This window comes from Platichthys flesus, chromosome 8 (assembly GCF_949316205.1).
Source record: "Platichthys flesus chromosome 8, fPlaFle2.1, whole genome shotgun sequence".
NCBI classification, from domain to species: Eukaryota; Metazoa; Chordata; class Actinopteri; order Pleuronectiformes; family Pleuronectidae; genus Platichthys; species Platichthys flesus.
The window spans coordinates 21733994-21747577 of NC_084952.1; the positions used below are offsets into that span (position 1 = coordinate 21733994).

Below are 13584 nucleotides of genomic sequence, written 5' to 3' on the forward strand. Positions count from 1 at the left end.
GACAGCTCTTCCATTAATATGGAATTGTGTGAATTCATATTGCTTACTTAATTCACAAATACAGCTTGTCAATGCAGAGGGCTCTTAATGTCTCCAGGTGGATTTTTTTTAACTAAATATAGATAATTCAGGAGTTGTTGAAGGACTTAGTGTGTCTAATTGGGTCTTATTTAAGGAATAGGTGTATAATGCTGTTTATTTTGTTGCCTGCTTGTTCTGTGGGTTTCATCATACAGTTTTCCAACCATTCCCTCTGTTCACAGAAAGAAGATTGTTTTTTTACGATCAAACTACCTATTTCATAAAAGCGCATGCGTCCCTGGGTGGGCTTGAACCACCATCCTTTCGGTTAACAGCCAAACGCGCTAACCAATTGCGCCACAGAGACCCACTTTCTTTGATCTGAAAGGAGAGTGGCCTAGGACAACTCTTCCATTAATATTGAATTGTGTGAATTTATATTGCATATTTAATTTACATTCAAAGCTTGACAATACAGTGGTTTCATAATGTGTCCAGCTGGATTTTTTTTCACTAAATATAGATAAATCAGGACCTGTTGAAGAAATAGGTGTATAATGCTGTCTATTTTATTGCCTGCTTGTTCTGTGAGTTTCATCATATGGTTTTCCAAACCTTCCCTCTGTAAACGGAAAGAAGATTGGTTTTCATGATAAAACCACCTATTTCATAAAAGTGCATGCGTCCCTGGGTGGGCTTGAACCACCATCCTTTCAGTTAACAGCCGAACGCGCTAACCAATTGCGCCACAGAGACCCGCTTCCTTTGATCTGAAAGGAGAGTGGCCTAGGACAGCTCTTCCATTAATATGGAATTTGTGATTTCATATTGCATATTTAATTCACAAATACAGCTTGTCAATGCAGAGGGCTCTTAATGTCTCCAGGTGGTTTTTTTTTAACTAAATATAGATAATTCAGGAGTTGTTGAAGGACTAAGTGTGTCTAATTGAGTCTTATTTTAGATTTAGGTTTATAATGCTGTTTATTTTGTTGCCTGCTTGTTCTGTGGGTTTCATCATACAGTGTTCCAACCGTTCCCTCTGTTCACAGAAAGAAGATTGTTTTTTTACGATCAAACTACCTATTTCATAAAAGTGCATGCGTCCCTGGGTGGGCTTGAACCACCATCCTTTGAGTTAACAGCCGAACGCCCTAACCAATTGCGCCACAGAGACCCGCTGCCTTTGATCTGAAAGGAGAGTGGCCTAGGACAGCTCTTCCATTAATATGGAATTTGTGATTTCATATTGCATATTTAATTCACAAATACAGCTTGTCAATGCAGAGGGCTCTTAATGTCTCCAGGTGGATTTTTTTTAAACTAAATATAGATAATTCAGGAGTTGTTGAAGGACTCAGTGTGTCTAATTGGGTCTTATTTTAGAAATAGGTGTATAATGCTGTTTATTTTGTTGCCTGCTTGTTCTGTGGGTTTCATCATACAGTTTTCCAACCGTTCCCTCTGTTCACAGAAAGAAGATTGTTTTTTTACGATCAAACTACCTATTTCATAAAAGTGCATGCGTCCCTGGGTGGGCTTGAACCATCATCCTTTCAGTTAAACGCGCTAACCAATTGCGCCACAGAAACTTGCCTCCTTTGATCTGAAAGGAGAGTGGCCTAGGACAGCTCTTCCATTAATATGGAATTGTGTGAATTCATATTGCTTACTTAATTCACAAATACAGCTTGTCAATGCAGAGGGCTCTTAATGTCTCCAGGTGGATTTTTTTTAACTAAATATAGATAATTCAGGAGTTGTTGAAGGTCTTAGTGTGTCTAATTGGGTCTTATTTAAGGAATAGGTGTATAATGCTGTTTATTTTGTTGCCTGCTTGTTCTGTGGGTTTCATCATACAGTTTTCCAACCGTTCCCTCTGTTCACAGAAAGAAGATTGTTTTTTTACGATCAAACTACCTATTTCATAAAAGTGCATGCGTCCCTGGGTGGGCTTGAACCACCATCCTTTCGGTTAACAGCCAAACGCGCTAACCAATTGCGCCACAGAGACCCACTTTCTTTGATCTGAAAGGAGAGTGGCCTAGGACAACTCTTCCATTAATATTGAATTGTGTGAATTTATATTGCATATTTAATTTACATTCAAAGCTTGACAATACAGTGGTTTCATAATGTGTCCAGCTGGATTTTTTTTCACTAAATATAGATAAATCAGGACCAGTTGAAGAAATAGGTGTATAATGCTGTCTATTTTATTGCCTGCTTGTTCTGTGAGTTTCATCATATGGTTTTCCAAACCTTCCCTCTGTAAACGGAAAGAAGATTGGTTTTCATGATAAAACCACCTATTTCATAAAAGTGCATGCGTCCCTGGGTGGGCTTGAACCACCATCCTTTCAGTTAACAGCCGAACGCGCTAACCAATTGCGCCACAGAGACCCGCTTCCTTTGATCTGAAAGGAGAGTGGCCTAGGACAGCTCTTCCATTAATATGGAATTTGTGATTTCATATTGCATATTTAATTCACAAATACAGCTTGTCAATGCAGAGGGCTCTTAATGTCTCCAGGTGGATTTTTTTTAACTAAATATAGATAATTCAGGAGTTGTTGAAGGACTCAGTGTGTCTAATTGGGTCTTATTTTAGAAATAGGTGTATAATGCTGTTTATTTTGTTGCCTGCTTGTTCTGTGGGTTTCATCATACAGTTTTCCAACCGTTCCCTCTGTTCACAGAAAGAAGATTGTTTTTTTACGATCAAACTACCTATTTCATAAAAGTGCATTCGTCCCTGGGTGGGCTTGAACCACCATCCTTTCAGTTAACAGCCGAACGCACTAACCAATTGCGCCACAGAGACCCACTTCCTTTGATCTGAAAGGAGAGTGGCCTAGGACAGCTCTTCCATTAATATGGAATTGTGTGAATTCATATTGCATATTTAATTCACAAATACAGCTTGTCAATGCAGATGGCTCTTAATGTGTCCAGGTGGATTTTTTTTAACTAAATATAGATAATTCAGGAGTTGTTGAAGGACTCAGTGTGTCTAATTGGGTCTTATTTTAGGAATAGGTGCATAATGCTGTCTATTTTATTGCCTGCTTGTTCTGTGAGTTTCATCATATGGTTTTCCCAACCTTCCCTCTGTTCAAGGAAAGAAGATTGGTTTTCATGATAAAACCACTTATTTCATAAAAGTGCATGCGTACCTGGGTGGGCTTGAACCACCATCCTTTCAGTTAACAGCCGAACGCGCTAACCAATTGCGCCACAGAGACCCGCTTCCTTTGATCTGAAAGGAGAGTGGCCTAGGACAGCTCTTCCATTAATATGGAATTGTGTGAATTCATATTGCATATTTAATTCACGAATACAGCTTGTCAATGCAGAGGGCTCTTAATGTCTCCAGGTGGATTTTTTTTAACTAAATATAGATAATTCAGGAGTTGTTGAAGGACTCAGTGTGTCTAATTGGGTCTTATTTTAGAAATAGGTGTATAATGCTGTTTATTTTGTTGCCTGCTTGTTCTTTGGGTTTCATCATACAGTTTTCCAACCGTTCCCTCTGTTCACAGAAAGAAGATTGTTTTTTTACGATCAAACTACCTATTTCATAAAAGTGCATGCGTCCCTGGGTGGGCTTGAACCACCATCCTTTCAGTTAAACGCGCTAACCAATTGCGCCACAGAAACTTGCCTCCTTTGATCTGAAAGGAGAGTGGCCTAGGACAGCTCTTCCATTAATATGGAATTGTGCATATTGCATATTGCATATTACTCACAAATACAGCTTGTCAATGCAGAGGGCTCTTAATGTATCCAGGTGGATTTTTTTTAACTAAATATAGATAATTCAGGAGTTGTTGAAGGACTTAGTGTGTCTAATTGGGTCTTATTTAAGGAATAGGTGTATAATGCTATTTATTTTGTTGCCTGCTTGTTCTTTGGGTTTCATCATACAGTTTTCCCTACCCTTCCCTCTATTCACAGAAAGAAGATTGGTTTTCACGATCAAACTACCTATTTCATAAAAGTGCATGCGTCCCTGGGTGGGCTTGAACCACCATCCTTTCGGTTAACAGCCGAACGCGCTAACCAATTGCGCCACAGAGACTTGCCTCCTTTAATCTCAAAGGGGAGTGGCCTAGGACAGCTCGTCCATTTATATGGATTTGTTTGATCTCGTTTTGCATATTTAATTTACATTCAAAGCTTGACAATACAATGGTTTCATAATGTGTCCAGCTGGATTTTTTTCACTAAATATAGATAAATCAGGAGTTGTTGAAGGACTCAGTGTGTCTAATTGGGTCTTATTTTAGGAATAGGTGCATAATGCTGTCTATTTTATTGCCTGCTTGTTCTGTGAGTTTCATCATATGGTTTTCCCAACCTTCCCTCTGTTCAAGGAAAGAAGATTGGTTTTCATGATAAAACCACTTATTTCATAAAAGTGCATGCGTCCCTGGGTGGGCTTGAACCACCATCCTTTCAGTTAACAGCCGAACGCGCTAACCAATTGCGCCACAGAGACCCGCTTCCTTTGATCTGAAAGGAGAGTGGCCTAGGACAGCTCTTCCATTAATATGGAATTGTGTGAATTCATATTGCATATTTAATTCACGAATACAGCTTGTCAATGCAGAGGGCTCTTAATGTCTCCAGGTGGATTTTTTTTAACTAAATATAGATAATTCAGGAGTTGTTGAAGGACTCAGTGTGTCTAATTGGGTCTTATTTTAGAAATAGGTGTATAATGCTGTTTATTTTGTTGCCTGCTTGTTCTTTGGGTTTCATCATACAGTTTTCCAACCGTTCCCTCTGTTCACAGAAAGAAGATTGTTTTTTTACGATCAAACTACCTATTTCATAAAAGTGCATGCGTCCCTGGGTGGGCTTGAACCACCATCCTTTCAGTTAAACGCGCTAACCAATTGCGCAACAGAAACTTGCCTCCTTTGATCTGAAAGGAGAGTGGCCTAGGACAGCTCTTCCATTAATATGGAATTGTGCATATTGCATATTGCATATTACTCACAAATACAGCTTGTCAATGCAGAGGGCTCTTAATGTATCCAGGTGGATTTTTTTTAACTAAATATAGATAATTCAGGAGTTGTTGAAGGACTTAGTGTGTCTAATTGGGTCTTATTTAAGGAATAGGTGTATAATGCTATTTATTTTGTTGCCTGCTTGTTCTTTGGGTTTCATCATACAGTTTTCCCTACCCTTCCCTCTATTCACAGAAAGAAGATTGGTTTTCACGATCAAACTACCTATTTCATAAAAGTGCATGCGTCCCTGGGTGGGCTTGAACCACCATCCTTTCGGTTAACAGCCGAACGCGCTAACCAATTGCGCCACAGAGACTTGCCTCCTTTAATCTCAAAGGGGAGTGGCCTAGGACAGCTCGTCCATTTATATGGATTTGTTTGATCTCGTTTTGCATATTTAATTTACATTCAAAGCTTGACAATACAGTGGTTTCATAATGTGTCCAGCTGGATTTTTTTTCACTAAATATAGATAAATCAGGACCTGTTGAAGAAATAGGTGTATAATGCTGTCTAATTTATTGCCTGCTTGTTCTGTGAGTTTCATCATATGGTTTTCCAAACCTTCCCTCTGTAAAAGGAAAGAAGATTGGTTTTCAAGATAAAACCACCTATTTCATAAAAGTGCATTCGTCCCTGGGTGGGCTTGAACCACCATCCTTTCAGTTAACAGCCGAACGCGCTAACCAATTGCACCACAGAGACCCGCTTCCTTTGATCTGAAAGGAGAGTGGCCTAGGACAGCTCTTCCATTAATATGGAATTGTGTGAATTCATATTGCATATTTAATTCACAAATACAGCTTGTCAATGCAGATGGCTCTTAATGTGTCCAGGTGGATTTTTTTTAACTAAATATAGATAATTCAGGAGTTGTTGATGGACTTAGTGTGTCTAATTGGGTCTTATTTAAGGAATAGGTGTATAATGCTGTTTATTTTGTTGCCTGCTTGTTCTGTGGGTTTCATCATACAGTTTTCCAACCGTTCCCTCTGTTCACAGAAAGAAGATTGTTTTTTTACAATCAAACTACCTATTTCATAAAAGTGCATGCGTCCCTGGGTGGGCTTGAACCACCATCCTTTCGGTTAACAGCCGAACGCGCTAACCAATGGTGCCACAGAGACCCACTTCCTTTGATCTGAAAGGAGAGGGGCCTAGGACAACTCTTCCATTAATATTGAATTGTGTGAATTTATATTGCATATTTAATTTACATTCAAAGCTTGACAATACAGTGGTTTCATAATGTGTCCAGCTGGTTTTTTTTTCACTAAATATAGATAAATCAGGACCTGCTGAAGAAATAGGTGTATAATGCTGTCTATTTTATTGCCTGCTTGTTCTGTGAGTTTCATCATATGGTTTTCCAAACCTTCCCTCTGTAAAAGGAAAGAAGATTGGTTTTCATGATAAAACCACCTATTTCATAAAAGTGCATGCGTCCCTGGGTGGGCTTGAACCACCATCCTTTCAGTTAACAGCCGAACGCACTAACCAATTGCGCCACAGAGACCCACTTCCTTTGATCTGAAAGGAGAGTGGCCTAGGACAGCTCTTCCATTAATATGGAATTGTGTGAATTCATATTGCATATTTAATTCACAAATACAGCTTGTCAATGCAGATGGCTCTTAATGTGTCCAGGTGGATTTTTTTTAACTAAATATAGATAATTCAGGAGTTGTTGAAGGACTCAGTGTGGCTAATTGGGTCTTATTTTAGGAATAGGTGCATAATGCTGTCTATTTTATTGCCTGCTTGTTCTGTGGGTTTCATCATACAGTTTTCCAACCGTTCCCTCTGTTCACAGAAAGAAGATTGTTTTTTTACGATCAAACTACCTATTTCATAAAAGTGCATTCGTCCCTGGGTGGGCTTGAACCACCATCCTTTCAGTTAACAGCCGAACGCACTAACCAATTGCGCCACAGAGACCCACTTCCTTTGATCTGAAAGGAGAGTGGCCTAGGACAGCTCTTCCATTAATATGGAATTGTGTGAATTCATATTGCATATTTAATTCACAAATACAGCTTGTCAATGCAGATGGCTCTTAATGTGTCCAGGTGGATTTTTTTTAACTAAATATAGATAATTCAGGAGTTGTTGAAGGACTCAGTGTGTCTAATTGGGTCTTATTTTAGGAATAGGTGCATAATGCTGTCTATTTTATTGCCTGCTTGTTCTGTGAGTTTCATCATATGGTTTTCCCAACCTTCCCTCTGTTCAAGGAAAGAAGATTGGTTTTCATGATAAAACCACTTATTTCATAAAAGTGCATGCGTCCCTGGGTGGGCTTGAACCACCATCCTTTCAGTTAACAGCCGAACGCGCTAACCAATTGCGCCACAGAGACCCGCTTCCTTTGATCTGAAAGGAGAGTGGCCTAGGACAGCTCTTCCATTAATATGGAATTGTGTGAATTCATATTGCATATTTAATTCACGAATACAGCTTGTCAATGCAGAGGGCTCTTAATGTCTCCAGGTGGATTTTTTTTAACTAAATATAGATAATTCAGGAGTTGTTGAAGGACTCAGTGTGTCTAATTGGGTCTTATTTTAGAAATAGGTGTATAATGCTGTTTATTTTGTTGCCTGCTTGTTCTTTGGGTTTCATCATACAGTTTTCCAACCGTTCCCTCTGTTCACAGAAAGAAGATTGTTTTTTTACGATCAAACTACCTATTTCATAAAAGTGCATGCGTCCCTGGGTGGGCTTGAACCACCATCCTTTCAGTTAAACGCGCTAACCAATTGCGCCACAGAAACTTGCCTCCTTTGATCTGAAAGGAGAGTGGCCTAGGACAGCTCTTCCATTAATATGGAATTGTGCATATTGCATATTGCATATTACTCACAAATACAGCTTGTCAATGCAGAGGGCTCTTAATGTATCCAGGTGGATTTTTTTTAACTAAATATAGATAATTCAGGAGTTGTTGAAGGACTTAGTGTGTCTAATTGGGTCTTATTTAAGGAATAGGTGTATAATGCTATTTATTTTGTTGCCTGCTTGTTCTTTGGGTTTCATCATACAGTTTTCCCTACCCTTCCCTCTATTCACAGAAAGAAGATTGGTTTTCACGATCAAACTACCTATTTCATAAAAGTGCATGCGTCCCTGGGTGGGCTTGAACCACCATCCTTTCGGTTAACAGCCGAACGCGCTAACCAATTGCGCCACAGAGACTTGCCTCCTTTAATCTCAAAGGGGAGTGGCCTAGGACAGCTCGTCCATTTATATGGATTTGTTTGATCTCGTTTTGCATATTTAATTTACATTCAAAGCTTGACAATACAATGGTTTCATAATGTGTCCAGCTGGATTTTTTTCACTAAATATAGATAAATCAGGAGTTGTTGAAGGACTCAGTGTGTCTAATTGGGTCTTATTTTAGGAATAGGTGCATAATGCTGTCTATTTTATTGCCTGCTTGTTCTGTGAGTTTCATCATATGGTTTTCCCAACCTTCCCTCTGTTCAAGGAAAGAAGATTGGTTTTCATGATAAAACCACTTATTTCATAAAAGTGCATGCGTCCCTGGGTGGGCTTGAACCACCATCCTTTCAGTTAACAGCCGAACGCGCTAACCAATTGCGCCACAGAGACCCGCTTCCTTTGATCTGAAAGGAGAGTGGCCTAGGACAGCTCTTCCATTAATATGGAATTGTGTGAATTCATATTGCATATTTAATTCACGAATACAGCTTGTCAATGCAGAGGGCTCTTAATGTCTCCAGGTGGATTTTTTTTAACTAAATATAGATAATTCAGGAGTTGTTGAAGGACTCAGTGTGTCTAATTGGGTCTTATTTTAGAAATAGGTGTATAATGCTGTTTATTTTGTTGCCTGCTTGTTCTTTGGGTTTCATCATACAGTTTTCCAACCGTTCCCTCTGTTCACAGAAAGAAGATTGTTTTTTTACGATCAAACTACCTATTTCATAAAAGTGCATGCGTCCCTGGGTGGGCTTGAACCACCATCCTTTCAGTTAAACGCGCTAACCAATTGCGCCACAGAAACTTGCCTCCTTTGATCTGAAAGGAGAGTGGCCTAGGACAGCTCTTCCATTAATATGGAATTGTGCATATTGCATATTGCATATTACTCACAAATACAGCTTGTCAATGCAGAGGGCTCTTAATGTATCCAGGTGGATTTTTTTTAACTAAATATAGATAATTCAGGAGTTGTTGAAGGACTTAGTGTGTCTAATTGGGTCTTATTTAAGGAATAGGTGTATAATGCTATTTATTTTGTTGCCTGCTTGTTCTTTGGGTTTCATCATACAGTTTTCCCTACCCTTCCCTCTATTCACAGAAAGAAGATTGGTTTTCACGATCAAACTACCTATTTCATAAAAGTGCATGCGTCCCTGGGTGGGCTTGAACCACCATCCTTTCGGTTAACAGCCGAACGCGCTAACCAATTGCGCCACAGAGACTTGCCTCCTTTAATCTCAAAGGGGAGTGGCCTAGGACAGCTCGTCCATTTATATGGATTTGTTTGATCTCGTTTTGCATATTTAATTTACATTCAAAGCTTGACAATACAGTGGTTTCATAATGTGTCCAGCTGGATTTTTTTCACTAAATATAGATAAATCAGGACCTGTTGAAGAAATAGGTGTATAATGCTGTCTATTTCATTGCCTGCTTGTTCTGTGAGTTTCATCATATGGTTTTCCAAACCTTCCCTCTGTAAAAGGAAAGAAGATTGGTTTTCATGATAAAACCACTTATTTCATAAAAGTGCATGCGTCCCTGGGTGGGCTTGAACCACCATCCTTTCAGTTAACAGCCGAACGCGCTAACCAATTGCGCCACAGAGACCCGCTTCCTTTGATCTGAAAGGAGAGTGGCCTAGGACAGCTCTTCCATTAATATGGAATTGTGTGAATTCATATTGCATATTTAATTCACGAATACAGCTTGTCAATGCAGAGGGCTCTTAATGTCTCCAGGTGGATTTTTTTTAACTAAATATAGATAATTCAGGAGTTGTTGAAGGACTCAGTGTGTCTAATTGGGTCTTATTTTAGAAATAGGTGTATAATGCTGTTTATTTTGTTGCCTGCTTGTTCTTTGGGTTTCATCATACAGTTTTCCAACCGTTCCCTCTGTTCACAGAAAGAAGATTGTTTTTTTACGATCAAACTACCTATTTCATAAAAGTGCATGCGTCCCTGGGTGGGCTTGAACCACCATCCTTTCAGTTAAACGCGCTAACCAATTGCGCCACAGAAACTTGCCTCCTTTGATCTGAAAGGAGAGTGGCCTAGGACAGCTCTTCCATTAATATGGAATTGTGCATATTGCATATTGCATATTACTCACAAATACAGCTTGTCAATGCAGAGGGCTCTTAATGTATCCAGGTGGATTTTTTTTAACTAAATATAGATAATTCAGGAGTTGTTGAAGGACTTAGTGTGTCTAATTGGGTCTTATTTAAGGAATAGGTGTATAATGCTATTTATTTTGTTGCCTGCTTGTTCTTTGGGTTTCATCATACAGTTTTCCCTACCCTTCCCTCTATTCACAGAAAGAAGATTGGTTTTCACGATCAAACTACCTATTTCATAAAAGTGCATGCGTCCCTGGGTGGGCTTGAACCACCATCCTTTCGGTTAACAGCCGAACGCGCTAACCAATTGCGCCACAGAGACTTGCCTCCTTTAATCTCAAAGGGGAGTGGCCTAGGACAGCTCGTCCATTTATATGGATTTGTTTGATCTCGTTTTGCATATTTAATTTACATTCAAAGCTTGACAATACAGTGGTTTCATAATGTGTCCAGCTGGATTTTTTTCACTAAATATAGATAAATCAGGACCTGTTGAAGAAATAGGTGTATAATGCTGTCTATTTCATTGCCTGCTTGTTCTGTGAGTTTCATCATATGGTTTTCCCAACCTTCCGTCTGTTCAAGGAAAGAAGATTGGTTTTCACGATAAAACCACCTATTTCATAAAAGTGCATGCGTCCCTGGGTGGGCTTGAACCACCATCCTTTCGGTTAACAGCCTAAAGCGCTAACCAATTGCGCCACAGAGACTTGCCTCCTTTGACCTGAAAGGAGAGTGGCCTAGGACAACTCTTCCATTAATATTGAATTGTGTGAATTTATATTGCATATTTAATTTACATTCAAAGCTTGACAATACAGTGGTTTCATAATGTGTCCAGCTGGATTTTTTTTCACTAAATATAGATAAATCAGGACCTGTTGAAGAAATAGGTGTATAATGCTGTCTAATTTATTGCCTGCTTGTTCTGTGAGTTTCATCATATGGTTTTCCAAACCTTCCCTCTGTAAAAGGAAAGAAGATTGGTTTTCAAGATAAAACCACCTATTTCATAAAAGTGCATTCGTCCCTGGGTGGGCTTGAACCACCATCCTTTCAGTTAACAGCCGAACGCGCTAACCAATTGCACCACAGAGACCCGCTTCCTTTGATCTGAAAGGAGAGTGGCCTAGGACAGCTCTTCCATTAATATGGAATTGTGTGAATTCATATTGCATATTTAATTCACAAATACAGCTTGTCAATGCAGATGGCTCTTAATGTGTCCAGGTGGATTTTTTTTAACTAAATATAGATAATTCAGGAGTTGTTGATGGACTTCGTGTGTCTAATTGGGTCTTATTTAAGGAATAGGTGTATAATGCTGTTTATTTTGTTGCCTGCTTGTTCTGTGGGTTTCATCATACAGTTTTCCAACCGTTCCCTCTGTTCACAGAAAGAAGATTGTTTTTTTACAATCAAACTACCTATTTCATAAAAGTGCATGCGTCCCTGGGTGGGCTTGAACCACCATCCTTTCGGTTAACAGCCGAACGCGCTAACCAATGGTGCCACAGAGACCCACTTCCTTTGATCTGAAAGGAGAGGGGCCTAGGACAACTCTTCCATTAATATTGAATTGTGTGAATTTATATTGCATATTTAATTTACATTCAAAGCTTGACAATACAGTGGTTTCATAATGTGTCCAGCTGGTTTTTTTTTCACTAAATATAGATAAATCAGGACCTGCTGAAGAAATAGGTGTATAATGCTGTCTATTTTATTGCCTGCTTGTTCTGTGAGTTTCATCATATGGTTTTCCAAACCTTCCCTCTGTAAAAGGAAAGAAGATTGGTTTTCATGATAAAACCACCTATTTCATAAAAGTGCATGCGTCCCTGGGTGGGCTTGAACCACCATCCTTTCAGTTAACAGCCGAACGCACTAACCAATTGCGCCACAGAGACCCACTTCCTTTGATCTGAAAGGAGAGTGGCCTAGGACAGCTCTTCCATTAATATGGAATTGTGTGAATTCATATTGCATATTTAATTCACAAATACAGCTTGTCAATGCAGATGGCTCTTAATGTGTCCAGGTGGATTTTTTTTAACTAAATATAGATAATTCAGGAGTTGTTGAAGGACTCAGTGTGGCTAATTGGGTCTTATTTTAGGAATAGGTGCATAATGCTGTCTATTTTATTGCCTGCTTGTTCTGTGGGTTTCATCATACAGTTTTCCAACCGTTCCCTCTGTTCACAGAAAGAAGATTGTTTTTTTACGATCAAACTACCTATTTCATAAAAGTGCATTCGTCCCTGGGTGGGCTTGAACCACCATCCTTTCAGTTAACAGCCGAACGCACTAACCAATTGCGCCACAGAGACCCACTTCCTTTGATCTGAAAGGAGAGTGGCCTAGGACAGCTCTTCCATTAATATGGAATTGTGTGAATTCATATTGCATATTTAATTCACAAATACAGCTTGTCAATGCAGATGGCTCTTAATGTGTCCAGGTGGATTTTTTTTAACTAAATATAGATAATTCAGGAGTTGTTGAAGGACTCAGTGTGTCTAATTGGGTCTTATTTTAGGAATAGGTGCATAATGCTGTCTATTTTATTGCCTGCTTGTTCTGTGAGTTTCATCATATGGTTTTCCCAACCTTCCCTCTGTTCAAGGAAAGAAGATTGGTTTTCATGATAAAACCACTTATTTCATAAAAGTGCATGCGTCCCTGGGTGGGCTTGAACCACCATCCTTTCAGTTAACAGCCGAACGCGCTAACCAATTGCGCCACAGAGACCCGCTTCCTTTGATCTGAAAGGAGAGTGGCCTAGGACAGCTCTTCCATTAATATGGAATTGTGTGAATTCATATTGCATATTTAATTCACGAATACAGCTTGTCAATGCAGAGGGCTCTTAATGTCTCCAGGTGGATTTTTTTTAACTAAATATAGATAATTCAGGAGTTGTTGAAGGACTCAGTGTGTCTAATTGGGTCTTATTTTAGAAATAGGTGTATAATGCTGTTTATTTTGTTGCCTGCTTGTTCTTTGGGTTTCATCATACAGTTTTCCAACCGTTCCCTCTGTTCACAGAAAGAAGATTGTTTTTTTACGATCAAACTACCTATTTCATAAAAGTGCATGCGTCCCTGGGTGGGCTTGAACCACCATCCTTTCAGTTAAACGCGCTAACCAATTGCGCCACAGAAACTTGCCTCCTTTGATCTGAAAG

General features: G+C 39.3%; 21 non-coding genes across 21 annotated transcripts; all 21 read right to left on the bottom strand.

The window, feature by feature from the left end:
• Positions 1-314: 314 nt before the first annotated feature.
• Positions 315-388, bottom strand: trnan-guu (transfer RNA asparagine (anticodon GUU)). Its single transcript has one exon. It is a non-coding gene; the product is annotated as a tRNA-Asn (tRNA).
• Positions 389-703: 315 nt separating this feature from the next.
• Positions 704-777, bottom strand: trnan-guu (transfer RNA asparagine (anticodon GUU)). Its single transcript has one exon. It is a non-coding gene; the product is annotated as a tRNA-Asn (tRNA).
• A 1184-nt stretch (positions 778-1961) lies between these two features.
• trnan-guu (transfer RNA asparagine (anticodon GUU)) lies at positions 1962-2035 on the bottom strand. The gene has a single exon. It is a non-coding gene; the product is annotated as a tRNA-Asn (tRNA).
• Positions 2036-2350: 315 nt separating this feature from the next.
• trnan-guu (transfer RNA asparagine (anticodon GUU)) lies at positions 2351-2424 on the bottom strand. The gene has a single exon. It is a non-coding gene; the product is annotated as a tRNA-Asn (tRNA).
• Positions 2425-2771: 347 nt separating this feature from the next.
• On the bottom strand, positions 2772-2845 carry trnan-guu (transfer RNA asparagine (anticodon GUU)). The gene has a single exon. It is a non-coding gene; the product is annotated as a tRNA-Asn (tRNA).
• A 1183-nt stretch (positions 2846-4028) lies between these two features.
• On the bottom strand, positions 4029-4102 carry trnan-guu (transfer RNA asparagine (anticodon GUU)). The gene has a single exon. It is a non-coding gene; the product is annotated as a tRNA-Asn (tRNA).
• Positions 4103-4448: 346 nt separating this feature from the next.
• Positions 4449-4522, bottom strand: trnan-guu (transfer RNA asparagine (anticodon GUU)). Its single transcript has one exon. It is a non-coding gene; the product is annotated as a tRNA-Asn (tRNA).
• Positions 4523-5284: 762 nt separating this feature from the next.
• trnan-guu (transfer RNA asparagine (anticodon GUU)) lies at positions 5285-5358 on the bottom strand. The gene has a single exon. It is a non-coding gene; the product is annotated as a tRNA-Asn (tRNA).
• A 315-nt stretch (positions 5359-5673) lies between these two features.
• Positions 5674-5747, bottom strand: trnan-guu (transfer RNA asparagine (anticodon GUU)). The gene has a single exon. It is a non-coding gene; the product is annotated as a tRNA-Asn (tRNA).
• Positions 5748-6484: 737 nt separating this feature from the next.
• On the bottom strand, positions 6485-6558 carry trnan-guu (transfer RNA asparagine (anticodon GUU)). The gene has a single exon. It is a non-coding gene; the product is annotated as a tRNA-Asn (tRNA).
• A 348-nt stretch (positions 6559-6906) lies between these two features.
• trnan-guu (transfer RNA asparagine (anticodon GUU)) lies at positions 6907-6980 on the bottom strand. The gene has a single exon. It is a non-coding gene; the product is annotated as a tRNA-Asn (tRNA).
• A 347-nt stretch (positions 6981-7327) lies between these two features.
• trnan-guu (transfer RNA asparagine (anticodon GUU)) lies at positions 7328-7401 on the bottom strand. The gene has a single exon. It is a non-coding gene; the product is annotated as a tRNA-Asn (tRNA).
• Positions 7402-8163: 762 nt separating this feature from the next.
• On the bottom strand, positions 8164-8237 carry trnan-guu (transfer RNA asparagine (anticodon GUU)). Its single transcript has one exon. It is a non-coding gene; the product is annotated as a tRNA-Asn (tRNA).
• Positions 8238-8583: 346 nt separating this feature from the next.
• On the bottom strand, positions 8584-8657 carry trnan-guu (transfer RNA asparagine (anticodon GUU)). The gene has a single exon. It is a non-coding gene; the product is annotated as a tRNA-Asn (tRNA).
• A 762-nt stretch (positions 8658-9419) lies between these two features.
• Positions 9420-9493, bottom strand: trnan-guu (transfer RNA asparagine (anticodon GUU)). Its single transcript has one exon. It is a non-coding gene; the product is annotated as a tRNA-Asn (tRNA).
• Positions 9494-9807: 314 nt separating this feature from the next.
• Positions 9808-9881, bottom strand: trnan-guu (transfer RNA asparagine (anticodon GUU)). The gene has a single exon. It is a non-coding gene; the product is annotated as a tRNA-Asn (tRNA).
• A 762-nt stretch (positions 9882-10643) lies between these two features.
• On the bottom strand, positions 10644-10717 carry trnan-guu (transfer RNA asparagine (anticodon GUU)). The gene has a single exon. It is a non-coding gene; the product is annotated as a tRNA-Asn (tRNA).
• A 703-nt stretch (positions 10718-11420) lies between these two features.
• trnan-guu (transfer RNA asparagine (anticodon GUU)) lies at positions 11421-11494 on the bottom strand. The gene has a single exon. It is a non-coding gene; the product is annotated as a tRNA-Asn (tRNA).
• Positions 11495-12231: 737 nt separating this feature from the next.
• Positions 12232-12305, bottom strand: trnan-guu (transfer RNA asparagine (anticodon GUU)). The gene has a single exon. It is a non-coding gene; the product is annotated as a tRNA-Asn (tRNA).
• A 348-nt stretch (positions 12306-12653) lies between these two features.
• trnan-guu (transfer RNA asparagine (anticodon GUU)) lies at positions 12654-12727 on the bottom strand. Its single transcript has one exon. It is a non-coding gene; the product is annotated as a tRNA-Asn (tRNA).
• Positions 12728-13074: 347 nt separating this feature from the next.
• Positions 13075-13148, bottom strand: trnan-guu (transfer RNA asparagine (anticodon GUU)). Its single transcript has one exon. It is a non-coding gene; the product is annotated as a tRNA-Asn (tRNA).
• Between the last annotated feature and the right edge of the window lie 436 nt (positions 13149-13584).